Source organism: Juglans microcarpa x Juglans regia, chromosome 8D (genome assembly GCF_004785595.1).
Source record: "Juglans microcarpa x Juglans regia isolate MS1-56 chromosome 8D, Jm3101_v1.0, whole genome shotgun sequence".
In the NCBI taxonomy this organism is placed as follows: domain Eukaryota; kingdom Viridiplantae; phylum Streptophyta; class Magnoliopsida; order Fagales; family Juglandaceae; genus Juglans; species Juglans microcarpa x Juglans regia.
In genome coordinates this window covers 26,646,969-26,662,589 of record NC_054608.1, presented here as the reverse complement: position 1 = coordinate 26,662,589, position 15,621 = coordinate 26,646,969, and the positions used below count along the sequence as shown (strand labels likewise).

Here is a 15,621-nt window from a genome sequence, read left to right as displayed (position 1 = left end):
CTGAGATAATCATCAATCTCCCGGCAATTATTGAGCACATACCATCGAACTTTACCCAACTCTCCATCGATTAAATCGTAACCCCTTTGTGCACCCAAGGGTCGTACATTCTGAGGAAACACTGATAGCTCGTGAGGAGGTGGAACAGCAAGATCAACATTTCGCTCTTGAAGATTAAATCGTGTCTCAACACCACGAAGATATAGGGAGCAAAATGTTAACCATTCACCGTGTATATAAGCCTCTGCTATTGAACCCTCAGCTCTGGCTTTATTCCCAACAGTGCGCTTCAGTCGACCCAAATATCTTTCAACTGGATACATCCACTGAAACTGCATCGGTCCACCCAACAGTACCTCTCACGGTAAATGTATTGCTAAATGAATCATGACATAAAAAAATGATGGTGGAAAGATCTACTCGAATTTACATAATATAGTAGCAATATCTTCTTCCAGTTTCTGCAACACATCTCGATTTACTACTCGAGCAAACAAATCCTTAAAAAATATACAAAGTTCGGATATGGCAACACGTACATTAGATGTCAGTTTCCCATGAATTCCCACAGCAATAACTTCTACAAAAATACGTGACAGTCATGACTTTTCAATCCACTGATTTTCCAGTCATCAAGACTCACGCATCTACCAATATTTGAAGCATAACCATCTGGCAACTTCACACCTTGCAACCATTTGTAGAAGTCCATCCTCTCCTCCCTCGTCATCGTAAAACATGCATACGGCTAGGCCTACAACCCAATGACATTTAACCGGGTTTGGACTCGGTCCGACCAGACCCGCTCCTGCCTGCCTGCTACATGCCATAGTGGTGGTTATTGTGACATGTAATATAGTGAATTGTTCTTTGTGCTTTTAAATGAGATTAAAAAGAACCATCAAATCAGTTGTGCTGCTTTCTTATTTGTTTGGATAACAAACTTAGCTACTTAAAGTATACATGACATCTTTCGCTTACTCACTACCCGTGCTGGTGCCTTCCTTGGCTTCTTTGAGAATGAGTTCCAAGAGCTTCTCGTACATATCGATGGGAGATTCAAGCATGTCAATGGCTCTGCTCCTGTCCTTTGCCACCAAAGTCAATATCTCTTCCATTTCTAGTGTCTGCGTCATGGGAAAACTCAACTCTCTGCAAGAAAGACTCTACTTCCCTGATATACTAGTTGCAGAAGTCCCTCCAACGCCATGCCCCTTGCCATAACTAATCCTCCCTATGCTCACCACCATATCACTAATGCTCCCCATCTCATTTTTAAGAGCCATAATGATCTCTCCAGTTGTGATTACCCAACTCCATACACTTCCATCTTCTATTGCAGATACCAAATTCCGCCCCTCATTTGTTATCGCCAAAGATATGATTGCCCCATCATGTTTTTGGGTCCATTTCACCAGTTCCCCCCTTGGCTAACAAGTTTTTTGCTTCCAACCTTCAATGTTCCCTTGTAAACAGAACCATCTGACCCTGCTGCATGAAACTCAGACTCTGTTGGGTCTAGTGCAACTCCAAAAATTATGCATGGGAATGCCACTGTCCTAAGATGTGTCCCACGTGAAAGATTCCAGAACTTACATGTAAAATTCAATGAGCAAGAGATTATTGTAGAGTTGTAGAGCCCCACTACAAGAGTAATGTCAGTAACTGAATCAGCATGTGCTAGAAATCTATGTAGTATGATATTGCGTCCATTCTCATGCCTGGCTAAAGAAAGTTCAAAAAATTTCAGAATTTCAGCAACCTCAAACTCAACCTCATAACAGAACTTCAGCAGAAAAACAATGTATTTAGACCAGTTTTAGGAAAGCTACCCAGAGGAAACAAAAACCCCACGTATTTATTTATTTAGTTCTTATAATAATAGCACATTGACACAACTCAAAAAAACAATCTAAAATAAAGAGGCATATTGGAAAATACCATCATATTCATACAAAATTTTATTGCGTCTTAGCCACAAAAATCTAGCAATAACCAAGAAGAGTTCAAAATGTGCAGCTTCTAAATACCCTTCTATGGTAAGAACCAGGTCCATGAAATTGAGATCAGGAAGACTAAACTTTCAAATTTTTTTTCAACAAAGAGCCCAAACATCCTTAGTACAAGGGCATCCCCAAACAGAGTTTATCCAGAAAATTTGTACATGAATCCACATTAACCATGCCAATCAGTGAACAAAACCCAAAAGCTTTTCTGGGTTTGTACCCATCGTTGTCAAGATGAGAAAAAACTCAAAATATATAAAGATTGTTAGAATGGGCATTCCATAGTCCTCCATTTTGGTACCCATGCTTAATTGGGCATTCCATGGTCCTCCATTTACAGCTCTCAAACCTATGAGAAATAGAAACTAATGGATAAAAGGGGTCCTCCATTTCGGTGCAATTTACGTTGCTATACCCAACAACAAACTCACAAACTAGTTCAACATTTCAACAGACTCTGCAACCCAGAGAAAGTGCCCATCACAAAGTAGGGATTTCATGCAAAAATCCATCAAACTGTGGTGTACAAATTAAAAATATCACCCAAAAATTATGAACATCTAATACCCAAACAAACACACCACACACACACAGAGCACCAAACAAAGCTCGAAAACTTAAATCTTACCGAGAGAGAGAGAGAGAGAGAGAGAGAGAGAGAGAGAGAACGCACTGCTGCGACCGGTGACGCAAACGGCGATGGAGAACGGGGATAGTGACTAGGGTTTCCGCAGTGGAAAGGAGATTGCTTTCGTCTTCAGCTTAGTAAGTGTTTTCGTGGTCTTCAGCTCTGTTTTCATCTTCAACTCAGAGTCGGTTTCGACGGATTCGACGGGTTGATTTTACTAAAACCCGGTATTATACATTTGACCCGATGAACCCGTCTTTCACGGGTTGGAGAAGTCGGTTCTGGTAAACGGATCGGGCTTACAGCCCATTATGCACAGCCTTACATGCGGCATAACCACCCTATTGCATTCCACCCGCAAATGTAGATTATGTTTAATTCTCATTCTCTCAATATCTTTCCTCGTCTTGATCGTGTCCCTCATCTTTTTGTTAATGCTCATCAATGTACCCATTATATTATCACAAATATTCTTCTCTATGTACATTACATCCAAACTATGTCGCAACATGCAAGACGACCAATACGGCAAGTCAAAAAAAATACTACGCTTTATCCAATTCAATTCTGTTGTGTCTCGTTTTCTCTTGTTCTTTCCCCAACCTTTGTCGAAATTGTTCGCCCTAACATGTACCAATTGTTCCATTATCTCTTCCCCAGACAACTCTTTTGGTGCAATTCTATCCTCTATTCTCCCATCAAACTTAGCACATTCTCTTCTCCATGCATGATTTGATGATAGATAATGTCGATGACCCATGAAACACAAATTTATTAACACACTATTATTAAAAACACATTCTCTACCATTATTTGACGTAATCAAATAGCGTCAATTAACATAAAATAAAATAACAATAAACTCATAATATAAAATAAATAACTTAACTTACCCCACTTCAACAAAAATTTATTATTTTAAAATAATAAAATAATTTTCTGGTACTATCCTAAGGGACATGTGGTTTTACCCAGAGCCGAACTGCTCTAATACCACCTGTGGCGCCCCCAATCTCCCTTATATAAATACACAGGGATCAAGACGCCAGGATGGTGACAACACGGTCACACATCCCAACGAAGTGCCAGTGTGTGTACATGCAACAGTGTACAAATAAAATAACGCAGCAGATAGTCAACTAAGTACCAGAATTTATTTACAATCAAACATCAGTAAAAATTTGAATAGCAGTTATACAGTCATCCATAAAAATATATTACAATAGTTTTCAAATAAACAAACGAGTGATCCCAGATCACTCCTCGGGTGGAGCCGTCTCCTCAGGCTCGCCCTCCTCCTCCTCATCTGCATCAAAATCTGCGTTACCACATAATGGTACTGCAGGTAAGTATAACCCAAATAATCCTCAGGAAATAAAATGCATTTAATGCAACCAACATGCATGCATATGATGAAATATGCATTTTCCTCAAAACATCATTTTCCCCAAAAATGATAATTTCTCCAACACGCCAAAATCCCATTTGGCCCAAAAATAATCCGTAAAACATTTTTCCAGAAAATGATTTACACAAAATCCAACACACACTATTTTCCCAGAAAATAGCCAATTAATCCGTTATTACCCTATGCACCATGGCCTCCCCTAGGGACCATCCGCACGTCCTGGCTTCGTAGCGATGCTCAGTTCCGCGCCCAGCGCGTTCGTAGCCAAGCACCCACTACGCAACTTGCGATGCCCAGTTCCGCGCCTAGCGCGTACGTGGCCAGACATCCTCTAGTCCCCGCCAGCAGAAGGACCACGGAGTCGGCACGAATCTCTCGTCCGATCCCATTGTCGCCCAGCGACAATCCAGGGGACGTTACTCAGTTTATTCCGCTCCCGAGTAACCAGATGAGCTCCACCGAGATAATGCCCCATCTCGACTTGGGGTCGTGATACACACGCACCCAAAAATATTCTCACATAAAATCATAACTTTCCAAATCACACATGAGCATGAATGCAATACACGAAAACCCAGTTTTCTTTACAAACATGATCATGCATGAAATAATGAAATGCACATGTACCAACACCAATCCAACGTCCATCAATAACCAGTCCCATCAAATCCAATCAAACAACTCATCAACAACCAATAACCAATTCAACCAAACCAACCAAACAACTCCAATCACAAATCTATCCGATCCCCGTACTCCTCGGACTCAGTCCGGTAAAACCAATCAACAGTTCAAATACAGTGAAATGCGTTAGTGCAAAGATACATTAAATTCACAAGAATTCTTTGGAAAATACTTACAGCGCTATAAAGTAATTTCCGAAGGATCACGAAGCTGCAAGAAGTGGAAAAACAGCTACAGAACAGTGTAAAATACACTGTGGCCGTGGGTCACAGATACCCACTTTTCAACGGAGACAAACGAAGACCCAAAAATGATAGGGTAGGGCCTAGGGAGGTCGGTGAAGCTAGTGGTGGTGAAGGTTGGCCGTGGGTGGCGGCGCAATGGGCGGTAGAAGACCAAAATACCCAAATCGAAAAAGTGGATGGTGGAGTTTCACCGATGGCGGATCGGAGGTGGGGTTGGGTCCAATGGGTTGCTAAGAGGTCAAGGATGAAGTGGTGTGAAGATGGTGGCCAATGGTGGTGCGACGGCGGTGCAGCGGCGGAAAGAATGCCGCGACTTCAGTGGGCTCGTGGTGGCTAACGGCAGCGCGAATGGAGTTGAGATCGGAGGGGTAGCGTCGCCGGTGGTTGGGGAAGCTAGGGAGCCGGGCGGTGTCGACCACCGCCGGCGCACGGCGGCGGGCTGGGTGATCGAAGAATGATGCACAGGAGAGAGAGGGGCTGGGTCGCGCGGGAGGGGAAGGAAGAAGAAGAAAGAAAAAGGCAAGAAGAAGAAAAGAAAAAGAAAAGAGGAAAAGAAAAATGCAGAGAAAGAAATGAGGTCTAATCTTCATAACTTGGGTCACAAAAATGATCCAACGGAAAAGATTTTAAAACAGCAAGTTAAATAAAATAATTTAAACATAATGGTAAAGTCAAATTGAAATAATTAAATCCCACAGTAATTAATTTAATATGAAAAGCAATTTAAATGTACAGCAATGAATAAATAATAAGAAAGCACATAAAAATTAATTTTCACCAAATTAAAATCATAAAAATAAACTCACTAAAAATCCAACCAATTTTAAAATACAAGAATAAATTTTTAAATAAATAGAAATAACCTTTTAGTAAAAATACACTAAAATGCGAGGTGTTACACTTTTGGATTGTAAACGACAACTATGCCAAACTAGTATGATAACCATTGACTGATTTTGTAAAATCATTTGCGTTATATTCTCCTCTTAAAAAAAAAATCTTGCCTCTTCAAAATGTTAGAGAATTTTATTGTTAAGTGAATCATATCATCTATTACATCTTTCATTTATCCTGGTTTGAATTTTTTTTAGTAAGTACTTTGTTCTGATCTTAATGTTTTCCGTTTGCCTCTTTTTAATTTTAGATTTATCAATCTTTTGTTGATGTATGCCTCTCTATTTTGTTTTTTTTTTTTTTTTTTTTTGTTGGGTGGAGGGCTTTGTAAACTACTCTTCAAGAGATTTGGTGGAGTGATTCAAATTTTAAGCATAGTTTTGATTTTCTTAGCCATATGTGCTTCTGTAGTTAAGTCACATGCAAGCTGCTGATATGGGATGCATTAGGTATGATTGCATAGCAGGGGAATAGCTAAGCTAAATTGTCTGGAATCCAGTTTTTGTGTATTTCTTTTTATTTTTCTTATCTTTTAGGTCGGAGTTTGTAATTAGTTTAGGTTTGGTACTTCTTCCTTTTTCTCTTCTGCGTTTTCTTGTTTGCTCTCCTCTTTCTTTTCCTGCTCCTTGTTTTCCTTCAGCACAAAGTAAATGGAATAACTAATGTCTTTACATCGAGTACTTTCGTCCTAGTTTACATGACTACATTGGTTCTGTTTTTTGTACAATTTTAGATCACAGATGGAAGATAGTTTTAGTGGTAGTGTTGGTTCTTATTATATTTGCTGAAGCATGTACATTATTTTTTATGTTCAAAAGAGATGAAAGATAGTTTTAGTCGTAGTGTTGGTGGATCAACGCCTATTTCATTGGACATGGAGGGAGACACTAGTCCTTTAGTGCCTTCGTCTATGAATACCCAAAACACCACACCATCTCACCCCCAAAGTCAAAAAGAGCCAAGAAGGCTACGAACAAATCTCTTGTATGAGATCATTTTACAAGAGTTGAACCTGTTGATCCCATTGTACCTAAAGCTCGATGCAATTATTGCTTTAAGATTTATGGATGCCATTATAAAAATGGTACTTCATCAATATCACACCACCTAAGATATGCTTGTCCGAACTCTCCGATTAGAGAGAATAAAAATCTTGGGAAGGATAAATCACCATCACGCACTGGAGTTAGGATGGATAGTAAATGATCTAATCCTCAAGTGTTAGGACAATATGATAGTGAAAAATTAAAGGCGATGATTTCCAATTTGTTTATCCAGTGTGAATTGTCATTCAAGGTTATAGAGCATCCGACATTTGTTAAAATTTTGGGTTATTTAGAGCCTAGACACACCTTGCCTTCCTGAACCACCTTGCAAAAAGAGTGTATTGGTTTATACAAGGAGGAGAAGCAAAGGTTGAAGACATTGTTGAGTAGTCAAAGAGTTTGTTTGACCACCGATATATGGACATCGGTACAAAACAAGAATTATATTTGTGTTATATGCCATTATATTGATCAAAGTTGGGTATTATACAATAAAATTATAATGTTTTTTAAGATTCCGAATCATAGGGGTGAGACCATTGCTTGGATGTTAGAGTCTTACTTGGCGGATTGGGAGATTAACCGCCTTTCTACAATCACCATGGATAATGCCTCCTCTAATGATGTTGCTATTGATCATGTGAGGAGGAACGTAAGAGATAATGAGTTCACAATTTTGGGAGGCAAGTTCATACATGTGCGATGTGCTGAACATATTTTAAATCTCATTGTATGTGATGGTTTAAAAATTATTCATGATGCTATAAATAAGATTAGAGAAGCAATAAGATTTGTGAGGTAGCAAGGCTTGATATATTTAAAACATATGCAAATGAGCTGAATATTGTGTAGAAGAATGGTGTGTCTAGATGTTCCTACTAGATGGAACTCAACATACCTAATGCTTAGTGTTGCTGAAAAATACGAAAGAGCTTTTGGGCTAATGGGAGTGAAGGAGTCACAGCTTTTGGCGCCTTCGTTTGAACATTGGCAAATGGCTTGTATTTTTATTAAGTTTCTAAAAGTTTTTTTGTGATGCCACTTTGAAAATCTCTGGCTCATTATATGTGACCTCTAATATGTTATTTCAACAAATTTGTACAATTGAAAACACTTTGAACAACATGGGTCAGAGTGGAAGAAGAACTCATTTAGATATCACATCCTTGCGGAGATCGCATGGGATGTATTGGGCATCCCTATTTCCACCGTGGCATTCGAGTCCGCATTTAGCACCGGTGGACGTGTAATAGACCCATATCGAAGCTCATTAGCTCCAGAGACTGTCCAAGCATTAATTCGCATGCAAAATTGGTTAACTTGTGAACCACTTAGTTCTTGGGAGATCGAGGAGCATGTATAAGGTAAACACTTTAATTTGTTAAGTTTGATTTTTTATTATTAATTTATCCATTTAATTTGACCTCTGCATTTTTTTTGCTTTAGGTAATCCTCTTCCTTCAACTTCAGCAACTTAAGCAACTTCAACTTCAACTTAACCCTCTTCTTAATGTTCCCCTTATTTTTGTAATAATTCATTAGAATTGATATTGTGTTTAAGAATTTTCATTACTTTGGCTGCTCTAATTGTTATAATTTTACTGGTTCCTAATTGTTTGTACTTTCAGGCTGCTCTAATTGCTTTGGCTGCCCATGCTGTTGACCCTAGTGAAGCATAGAGGCTTAAGTATATTGACTAAATGCTCTTAGTCTTGGAACTACATATTACTTAGGTGCTTTGTGATGTAGGTAATTAATTCATCGTTGGCATGTGGGGTCAAATTTATAGCATCCAAAGCCTCGCTTTAGCTAGAAAATGAATTTGATATTTTCAATGGGAGGTAAATGAGTTTTAGGCCCTGTTTCACAATTTCTTTTGCATATCCATTATGCTATGATAATTTGGATTTTTTGCTGCTTCTTGAATTTCATATCCAGTATTAGCAGTAACAGTTGTTGTGTTTACTATGGGGAAAGGGTAGTGTTGGTGTTCTCATTGCGTGGTTGAGCTCAAAAATTATGATGATGATTCTATAGCCGTTGCATCCTTTTTTATCCCTACCTTCTCAAATGTAATTCAGTGATTAGTTTATCAAAATTCCATTATCTTCTAGATTCTCTAGGATGAGCAAGAAGCAGCAGCAATTAATGCAGAGAGTAATGCTGGTTTGTTCTGATTTCTGCAATCTTTGCCATATAATGATGAGTTTATCTTGTTTCTATTATTTGTGCACTTTTCTAGTGGTCACATGATGTACATCACATGGCTCTACCAAACTCTATCCATGGTGGGTTAGAGTAGCTTTTCTTGGAGCTGATTTGAATTTACCTTTTCATATCTGTTGTTCTCAGCTTGCAGAATCCATCTACGAGTACAAGGTATGATGTTCCTGATCTTAGAGGGTTCCCTTCAATGCAAGCCTTGGGAATGAGGCTGTTGAGGAAGGTTGATAGACCTGAATACAAGCTATGTTTTCTCACATGGTTTCACACAAAAATCATAGCAAATGCACACTAATCATCTTTAAGCCACAAAAGGGACTCATAGAATTCTTTTAATATTTGTTGTATGTATGTGACAGTACACCATAGCCATGTTGGGGTATGCAGAAGAACATGAGATAACTATGAAGACTAATGCATTTTGATCTTTGTAAATTTATTTTTTAGTTTAATTAGTTGTGATGTATTATTATTTCTTTTGTTCTTTGTAAATTTATGTTTTAGTTTAATTGGTTGTGATGTATTATTATTTCTTTTGTTCTTTGTAAATTTATGTTTTAGTTAATTAGTTGTGATGTATTATTATTTATTTTGTTTTTTGCAAATTTATGTTTTGCATTGTGATGTAACAACAATATTATTTATTTTGCATTTTTATTTATTTTTTTTGTTAATTTATTTTTTTTAAATCTTTTATTGAAAGTGTTTAAATTATTTTTAAAGAAAAATCTGGGCAATTTAAGCATATCATAATTTTTTTAAAGAAAACAAGTGCTATAAATACATTTTTTTCAAGTTTTAATGTCTTTTTTTAAAAAAAAAAACATTAAAACGTGATTAAATCCAGTTATAACCCGGATCTGAATTAAATCCGGATATCCAGTTACAATCCGGTTATCCACCCGTATTGAATCCGGATTAATCCGGGAGGATAAGCGTCCTAATTTTAGTATCCTGATCCGGATCCGGTTATGGCCGGATATCCGGATCCGGATCCGGTTGAACACCCTAATAGAGGGCACTCCTTTTGAATGTTGCTTTGGTATAACCGCATAACACACTCCACCATCACGGAGTTTTGGTTATAAAACGACGGGCCGGAGACTTTAGATCGAAGTCTTAAGGTTTTGGGGAAGAAGAAGAGCGAGAAAGCTGGCTTGCATGTGTGTACGTTGTTCAATATATGGCCTGGCGTATTTACAGGAAAGAGTTCGTGAGTACAAGGGTACTCGTGCTTTTACAAACTCCGATGCAGAAAAAAGCCAAAAAACAAGAGAAGACACAGAAGATTTATTATCGGAGTATGATGCTTGTTTATACAAACAAAAAATGATCAACGTGCATGTTCTATGTTAATCTTAAGTGATAAGGTGGTAGGATACATGTATAATTTAGTAAGACATGTGTGCCAGACGGAATTACTATATGTAATAGGTAATTTATCCTAAACATAGGTACAGGATGTTTGAGCCTCAAAATTGGCTTAGAGTCGTGTGATATGCATGGATGAGGATAATGATGATGATGATGAGGAAGCATAAGCTCGAATGTAGGAAGTGTCGTGTGTATTTTCTAAGATTGAGATGCGTGGCTTAGTCGATATGATCAGTCATGCATCAGGATGAGGTTAATAAGAAGAATAAGATGAAGGTCTTAGTTTCTTAACCCTAAAGTGAATCATGAGGTTCACTTTAAGTGGATAAGCACTCGAAGTAGAACGTTGAGTTTGGAAGAGATAGTGACTGTAAGTGGATCCCCAAAAGTTTTGGCATAGAAAAAGACACGTAAAAGCTTAGGGATAGAAGTAGTGTGTTTCAAGGGAAGTGTAGTTCCATTCTAAGTTAATTAGTTACTTATGTATTAGATAGAGAATGATGCTAAGGTTATGTGTATGTATGTAGGTTGTCATTTGACACACACATGAATGGACTGCATGATATGAGAATAGAATGGAGTTCAAGTAAGTATTATGTTCATACTCTTCTAGAGTTTTTTAAAAGATATGAAAATGGAAAAAAAAATGTTTCTCTTTACGATGCCTTATGAAATGAAATGAAATGATGTTTATGAAAAGTATGCTCAATATAAGTGTTCAAATGTATATATATGTATGGCCTTTCTTGGCAGCTCCTTTTTATGCAAGCCAAGTATTAAGTATATGCGTGTGGAAGGATGACTATATGTAGTATCTATTGTCTTTATTTTCTATGAAACGAAACGTTAAGGTTTATGCCGTATGCTTTTAAATGATGTTTTAAAAAGGATGCCATGAACTGGTGTTTAAATGATGCCTTGGAAGATGATGTTTAAGCTCATGCTTTTAGATGACGTTTTTCTATTAACGAATTGTTGACTGAAAGGATTGAAAAGAAATGACCGAAAAGAATGAATGATAGAACGGATTGAATGAAGAAATGTTTTAATGTATGAAAATACGTAACGGCCATGACTGAATGAATAGGTATCAAATAAATGGGCAGAATGCAATACTAGGTAAGTAGTACTGGTAGTGCATCCAGTGCTGCCTCCTGATTGAAAGGGATTCCCAACCTGTGGGTATGGACGGAATCCAGTTCTAAAGGAAGATCATTAACCTTTATATAAGAGGTGTAACAGTGTGTACCAACCAAAACAAAATGATAAGAGAATGTATTTATGCATCGAGTTCTTTTAGAAATGAAGGGACGTGCTGAGAGAAAAGTTTTATGAAAAGAAAATTATATAGATCGATGAGTAGAAGGGTACTCATGTACTTTTTCTAACTCCGATGCAGAAAAAAGCCAAAAAAACTAAAGGAGACAGAAAATTGATCACCGGTTCTAAGCCGGCCCACGTGCGCCCAGTTTAGGTCTTTGTTTAGAATATCGACCCTACCAATGACATCAAAATTAATCTTACATAGAATATCGATCCTCCATTGGTACTAGTCAACTTATATATGCGAGAAGACTGGCATTTCTTCAAGCATGTGGCCACCATGCATTATATATAGAATTATGTTCCAATTGGTGGAAGATGTGACGATTTAACATATACTGAATTATAAATTTATCGATTTTGGTGTCTTGTTTAAGAGTAGATCTATTTCTAGTATTATATATATATATATATATGTTTGTTTTGACTTTTTAAGTCTTTGTTTAAGAGTATTATATATTTCTATTTCTGATATTGTTAATTGCCAACATGGCAGGCAAAGCATTTATTTCGCAAGTAAAACCTTTGTTTACGTTGAATTACTCTTAAAAGAACGGTTTATAAAAAGATTATACTAAAATAAATTTATGGCTTTTTACAATTGATATATTGATTGCAAAGTTGTTGTTTTTTCACAATTAAGTGAAGTTAGTTTCTAGATTTCTGTTGTAGGATCTATTTGTAGAACTCACTTCTTACTATCAGTATTGCTCTTATTGTTCCTAATATTAAAAAGAAATTTCTCTCGAGTTCTCAATTTACATTTGATCATAATTACTGCTTTGTGTTCTGTGGAGACTTTTTATAAAGGATCTGAAGACCACTTGGGTGATGTTTGAAGACTTGGTTGAAGATGGTTTACACCCCTTACGTGCCGACCCACCTTCTCACTCTCTTGTTGCATTTCAAGCTATAAAGATTTCTAGCACCATATGGCATGCACATTTGCGCCACCCCAATTCCAATAGAATTCCTAATTTTTTGCTCTCTTGTATGCATACTTTACATAAAAGTGTTAGCTTTGTGAAAGTTGCGCCCTTAGAAGATCTAAGATAAAAGTGTTAGCATTACATATGGCATGCATATTTGCACTTTTGATTCCCGCCTACCGTGCAAACAATAGGGATGGTGGTAGAGTCTCATCTGTGATTCTCTCCTACAATATTCAATAAATGATTATGTTGGGCTATTTTCCAGGAAAACGGCGGTTTATGATTTAATGGTTATAAGCACCATTTTTTGGAAAAATGGTTGGTTTATATTTGGGCTATTTTCTGAAAAAATGGTGGATATTATTCATGACGTGTTTTGGGTCAAATGGGATATTTTACGTGCATTGAAAAATAATCATTTTCATGAAAAATTAGGATTTTGGGTCACATTCGTGTTTCGTCATATGCACGCATATTTGTTGGTTGCATTAATGCACTTTTATCTATTGGGTTGTTACTTACTGAGATTCATATCTCATGTGGTTTTCCTAACCCTGCGGTACCGTTTTATGAAGACGTTGAGCCTGAGGGATTGGCTTCGCAGTAGGAGTGACATGTGGTCGCTTTTTGGATTATGGGATTTGTTTCCCTTTTGTTTATATATTTGAATTTTTACTTTATTTTCACGGATAACTGTATAATTTTAGATAATACTTTTATTTTGGTAGTCTTGTATTTAAAATTCTAGTGCTTAGTTGACATATTTAATTTATCCACTGCGTTTTTGTTGTACACTTTCTGCATGTACACACATTTCGAGGTCATCATCCCGACATCACGAGTCCCTCATTTTCGTACGTGGAAGTTGGGGCGTCACAAAATAACACTTAATTACAAGAGAGAAATAACCATAATCTTGACTCTTCTAGCAGAGCCGAACCTCCATACACGTATCCATCACCATACCCTCCCTCTGCATCAAAATTTACAGTGCCAAGGAGCAAAATCGGAGATGGAACACCATAATGATATTTCACAAAATCTCAGTAAGTGAAACTAAGTCTAACACTCAAAATACATGCATGTAGAAAAAGAGGAATTATGCAAACAAGAAAATACAAAGAAATATGACATTTGACATTTTGCAAATTGCCAAACTAATGTATGCACGAAATCTTTAACGCAAAATATTACGCACCAAAAATCATAATGTTTGTTTTGAAAATATCATTTTATTGAGGTATGCACCATGGTCTCCTTTATGGACCATGTGCATACTCTGGCTTCCTTCATCACGCCATGGGTAACAACCGTGCATGTAACTTCGTAACAAGTGATGCCCAATTTTGTGCCTAGTGCGTTCGTGGCCAAGCATCATTTACCCTCTACTCGTAGAGAGGCAAGGACGTCGATCCGAGAGTGTTACTATCTCACCCGTCCCCATTGTCAGCTGGCGACAACCCAAGAGATGTCACTCAATTTTATGCATTCCCGAGTGACCAGAGGAGCTCCACCTAGATAATAGAACGCTCGTCCTTGTGGTGGGACTGTTTATAAAATGTTTTTATAAAGGACAACGGGAATTACCGTTCGATTTAAAACCTTTTACTTGCATACCCAGGGTGCAAGACTGTAACACCCGAACCCAATCAAGCTCAATTTTATTTATTTATTTTTAGTTCATTTTATATTATTTTATTTTCTTCACACTTTTAAATTCTTTCCCGCATGTTTATTTTTTTTTTCTTTCTATCTATATTTCTTTTTCACCCGTAAGTGTTCCTCTCATCCACGACATGCATACACACACACGACTCTATTTTCAGCTCTCTCCACACACACGTCTCTCTTATCTCTAGAGTTTTCACATCATATTTATACGCACACATTGGCCATGCTTAGAGAAACCGCTCCGTTACGTTCACTGCCCCCATACGTAATCGACGCAACCCACGCTTCACTCCCTCTCGTTCACTACCTCTCCGCGTTCTCGACTCTATGCTCATCCACCTTGCCACCATAAACCTCCACCACAAACCACCAACACAATAAGATAGCCACTGCAAAACACTCATCCGCCTTGGTCACATAAAGCCACCCCAAGCAGTGCAACACCCCAACCGCTGGCCAAGCCGTAACGCAACACTATTTCTTTCCTTCCCGTGACGCCTCTGCCCTGCCACTCGAAGTCGTGGACAACAACTCCTCTGTGCAAACAGTGCACCACCCTCCAGTCATCCTCACCACCACGGAAAGCCAACAACCGTTGCCCAGCCGTTGAAGGAGAAACACACACGACATACTCTGTTTTAGCTACCAAAAACAGAGCAATTGGTCGCTCCTCCAAGCACGGCAAGTTTTGCATTTTGACCAACCCTTTCGGACGTCTCCTCCGTGGCGCAAAGGGGAACCCATAGTCCAGCATCTCAGCCACGCCTAGCTGTGCCACCGTCGATAGCCACCCAGGCTGTTGCCGCGCATAACACTCTCGGTAACACCTCCATGCACGTCGTGTTTCACTCTATATATCATGACTTTGTCCCTCTCTTACCGTGTATCTCTCTCTTTCTTTCTCATCAAGTGCATAGCCACCAAGTGCACCACCTCCCATCACACCCTGCACCGTCGCACATTATCTTCTCGGTGAGTCTCTGCATTTCTAATATTCATGTATTTATGTTCATCGCTAGTTTTATTTCTTAAGGTGTAATTATATATATATATATATGTATATTTATATGTAAAGTTTTAACCTAATATATATGTATATATATGGAAAATTCCCGGTTTTAGCCTACTGTTTTTGGGTGAGAAGTTTTTTTGTTGAGTTTCTATTTAAATAGGATTTTTGCTTTAAG

At 38.0% G+C, this 15,621-nt stretch overlaps 1 long non-coding RNA gene and 1 pseudogene across 1 annotated transcript; one reads left to right on the top strand and one right to left on the bottom strand.

Moving 5' to 3' along the window:
• Window positions 1-914: 914 nt before the first annotated feature.
• On the bottom strand, window positions 915-1,779 carry LOC121242362 (annotated as a pseudogene).
• Window positions 1,780-1,936: 157 nt separating this feature from the next.
• Window positions 1,937-14,635, top strand: LOC121241948. The gene is made up of 3 exons (XR_005935853.1): window positions 1,937-2,143; window positions 11,096-11,105; window positions 14,623-14,635. It is a non-coding gene; the product is annotated as an uncharacterized LOC121241948 (long non-coding RNA).
• Window positions 14,636-15,621: the final 986 nt, after the last annotated feature.